The 4,538-nt window shown below is 41.4% G+C and overlaps 1 protein-coding gene across 3 annotated transcripts in view; it reads right to left on the bottom strand.

The window, feature by feature from the left end:
- LRCH1 (leucine-rich repeats and calponin homology (CH) domain containing 1) overlaps window positions 1-4,538 on the bottom strand; it is a 257,300-nt gene that overhangs the window by 176,609 nt on the left and 76,153 nt on the right. The window lies entirely within an intron of this gene.

The raw sequence follows: 4,538 nt of genomic DNA, 5'->3' as shown, positions 1-4,538 counted from the left end.
TATACAGGGTCACTATGGGTTGGAATCGACTCAATGACACTTAACAACAGCAACAATGGCTAGGATAAGCCCTGGACTGCTAACTGCAAATTCAATGGTTCAACTCCACCATCAGTTTCTCAGAAACCCTATACAGATTAGAACCACTCCACAGAGTTTCCAAGGTTGAAATCTTTACAAATGCAGACTACCACAATTCTTCCAAAGAGTGGCTGGTGAGTTGAAACCACTAACCACCTAGTTAGCAGCCAAGCACTTTGACCATTGAGCCACTGATGTTTGAGGTTAGGAGAGAAAGAAAAGCAAAGAAAAGAAGAGCAAGCAACACACTCCCTCCTCTGCTGGCTTGTCCTGCACACTCAATGCCTAAAGCTTTCTGGGAAATTTTTCCATCAGACCATTAGTAAGGACAACAAATTTCTAAGCTCATCAAACTGAATACCATAGTTGGGCATGTCTGCATGCATCAGAAATACTTGGGGAATATATAATAGGGAAATATTCAATCCTGGTGACAAAAACATTCCTGAAACTCTTGTGCTTAAAGTCCTTTTAGTCTTCGGAAACAAATTAAACAAACCCAGTCCTGGTGTGGTGCTGTGGGTTAATGCTCCAGACTGCACAGCCATTTTTGAACTGCAAGGTTGGCAGTTCAAGCTCCCCAGCTGCTCCTTGGAAACCCTATGCAGGGTTACTATGGGTCGGAACCTAGTCGACGGCACTTAACAACGACAAGTTCCTAATACATACTATAGATAGGGACTTGATGAGGAACTAAAAGGAAGATGAAAGCTGAGTTAAAAAAAACAAACAAACTGCTACACTGGTTCTCTCACATCATTAAGCAGTAGAAGAAATGTTTTTGAAAGTAAGAATGAAATTTTCAGTAGCAATAACTAGATTCATTGCTTTGCAATAAACTCATCAGTATTACAACAAACACAGCACCTCGCAATTAAAGTTTTATGGAGGCGTGGCCATGGGATGAAGTCATTGTCCCAGATGTCTAAATGACATTCGTTAATTCTCAATTGGTTTCCTACATTATAATACAAGCCCAACAGGATTTTCTGAGTCACTGCTATCTCTTCCTGGGACAGAATGTTTTGACACTGCCTTTGGATATACAGTGGAGTTAGTCTGTACTTGATCATTAATCTTGAATGTCATAATACATATGATCTGAGTTTGGCTGCCCCCAGCAGAGGGAGTCAACACAATAGTACATAAGGGGCTGGAGCTTGGGGAAACCACTGATTATTCATTTTCAAAGGAAAACCAACAAAAATGTAAGCAGAAAACATGATTCAGGGTCAAATTCTGGATGTACATCTACCACTAGATATCAGATTTCATTAATACTTGGTTCTTAAATGTTTCCTTAATTGTGCATGCAGTTTGGTTACTGAATCTTTTATGAATTTCCTGGTTTTCTTTGAAATGTTTTACTTGTGTGGGTTTGTTTCCCAGATGCTTATTACGTAAGTTTTATGACTGTTTTCATGTACCATCTTTAGCTCTTTAAGCTCTTTTCATATTTGTTCTTCTAGTCTCTCTCTAACACTGCCATCTCTGGAACAAGACAAAAGGCCCCATGAATTCAGCGGTCACCAACCATTACAAACACTGTCTCAAGAGGCAGAACTGATGCAGATTCAAGAAATTAAAACACATACAACCTGGCTCACTTAAGAAAGTATACAAAGTGTTGATGAAGCAAAACAAACTGCTCATGTTTTTAATGCTGGAAAAGAATGTGTTTTGGCCAGACCACTTCAAAAGTCTGAGAGTGGGAGGTGGGAATTTAGAAGACATTAGGGAAAATCTTGCTGTGGTTACCCTACTTACGCTGTATCTATAAAACACTGGCTGCTGTAGGTTACAGAGGGGATCCATTTAAAATGACATAAGCCAGGCCCCTCACCAGACCAATTAAATGAGGAGAGACCAGCCGTCTTTATTGTCTTTAGTCTAAAGCTCCTAGCATGAACTTAAGGCACAAATAGTGTGGTTGTTGTCATTGTTAAGTGATGACTCATAGACATACTGTATAGACTTCCCAAGGAGCGGCTGGTGAGCTTGAACTGCCGACCTTGCAGCTCAGCGCATTAACCCACAGCGCCACACCACCGATGTTGTTGTTGTTGTTAAGTGCTGTCGAGTGTACTCCGACCCATAGCGACTCTGTACAGGGTTTCCGAGGCTGTAAATCTTTACAGGAGCCGACCATCTCATCTTTCTCCCGCGGAACCGCTTGTAGTTTTGAACTGCCGACCGACCTTGAGGTTCGCAGCCCAATTCGTAACCACTACACTAACAGAGCTCCTTGGAAAAATAATAATTTTAACCAGTCATGTTTCAGTCTTCAGATGTCTTAGATCACTTCCCCTAAAGTTCATGAAAAGTAAAAACCTGAACAAAGCTGGGGTTATTATCAAGGAAAAAGATGGACGGGCAGTGATTGGGAATGGTAAGTAAAAATGTGGAGGTTCACAGCTTCTTTGATAAAGGAAACGGAAAACCTAGTAAAATTATTACAATGCTCTTAAATAATAATGTACAAATTGCAAGTTTATGCATTTTTCATCGGTTTTCAACAAACTACATTTTCACACTTTTAACTAGGACACGTTTAATTAATCATTCTATTCTAATTTCAAAGGTTAAAAAGTCTTTTCCTTAATTTTAATTTCTTTAGTAATTGACCAAAGGCATAAATAGCAAAATAAGTCTCAAAGATGAGTAGAAAATATCTTCATCTTCAAAATGAATAGTACAATTTTGTTGTCATTTTAAGATCATGTGCTTAGGGAGCCAGATATGCACAAGGATTGTAGAATTTTCCTTTTTCTGTGATTTTTGTGAAAACACAAAAACAAACACATCCACTAATCTTAATGATCGCACTAATATCACTAAATTATATACCAGAAAAAGGGCAAAATGGCAAATACTGTATGAGAGAGCTTCAACACAGTTCATGGAAAAATTCCATTATCTTGCAATTCCATTATTTCCACAAACTTTTTGAAGCCACCTCATATATAATATTACAAGAGCTAATGAGGGGGGTGGAAAAGAGGCTGACATTGCTGATAGGATTTACGCATATCCAAACATCCCCATGGGGTTAGTTCTATTGATCTGAAGGTCCAGGGTCATAGTTTTGTGGGCTGCGCAGTCAAATGGCCTTCATACTGTTTTCACAGCTACTGTCTACTTCCTAAGGACTCTGGTGACACAGGGGGCTAGATGTCGGGGTACTAGCCTCAAAGTCAACAGTTCAAACCCACCAACCACTCCATGGGAGAAAGATGAAGTTGTCTCTTCCCATAAAAATTTACAGCCTCGCGGTCTTTTGAATCTTGGTTTCCCTGGCAAACCACTATAAAACAGACATTGGCGGGGAAGCGAAAGGAATAGCCAGAAATACCACCATAGAAAGCTTGTAAGTCCGTCTTCTGCCTATAACTGACTGGAAAACCTAAAATGGGGATACAACGTGCCCAGTGAAAGAGGCTTCCTGCGGAGCCTCTGCATTACATAAGACCATAGGTGGAATCCTGAACAACATCCAGAATCTTCTGAGGGGAAATTTCCACTTCAAAGGACAAGCAGACCAGCCTGGTGCAGTCAGAAGAACAGAAGAGACTTCTTGAAAGAAAGACCGACAGGGAAATACAAAACAATTTAGGCAGATCAACTGATTACTACAAGAACAAACAAGTGGCTCACCCAGGAGACATCAAGGCAAGTGGTCGGGTCCCCTCAGGGTAAACCTCCTTCTAAGACTAAGACTCAATGGGAATACACGCTCTGATTGGTGACCACGGTGGTCACTGATAAGGGGAAGTGCGGGAAAAACAGCAATGAAGCTGCGAGCTAAGCCCTACAACGTTCAATAGACTCCTGTGAACCCAGGTGGAGACCTGGTTGGTCAGCAGTGTGGCAAGTCCAGGGGACTCTTAGACCTAGAGTCAGTGACAAAGCCACAGAGGACTATAGTGAATGTGAAGCGTCCAGCTGATGAGAAGTGAGGGCACATGCATAAATACACCCACACTTGCAGATAATACCCACTAGACCTGGCTTCAATGACTAGATGATCAGAGCTCAACTAGAAGAAGAGAGAAGGGGAAAAAAATAGTAATCTGATACAATTTGATGAACTTGACCTACACCTATGGATGTAGTAGTAGCTCAAAAGAGGGAACAAATCTTTACAGCAAGGATCATTCCCACCCCACTCCACACATGGTGAGGACAGGGATGGGCAACTTGGACATTGGCTACCCAAAATGGGGCGGGGGGGCGCTACAGAGGCAAGAAGTGACTGGCTTACACGTTTTCAAGAGGGAACCTAGATCCAGAGGATGTGGAGCAAGGTAGAATCTCCTCTGAGTAATATCCAATCTGTCTAGGTGGGGCTGATGAAAGGAGATGAGGATAGGACCCTTGTGGTACAGTAGTGAATAATTGCTATCAGGACTGACTGTGAGGGTCAGAAATGTAAAGGTAGATGTTTTGCAACAAAAGGA

This window comes from Chrysochloris asiatica, unplaced genomic scaffold (genome assembly GCF_000296735.1).
Source record: "Chrysochloris asiatica unplaced genomic scaffold, ChrAsi1.0 scaffold00022, whole genome shotgun sequence".
Classification (NCBI taxonomy): domain Eukaryota; kingdom Metazoa; phylum Chordata; class Mammalia; order Afrosoricida; family Chrysochloridae; genus Chrysochloris; species Chrysochloris asiatica.
Note: the sequence above shows the minus strand (reverse complement) of the source record. Positions and strands in the feature narration are given on the sequence as shown.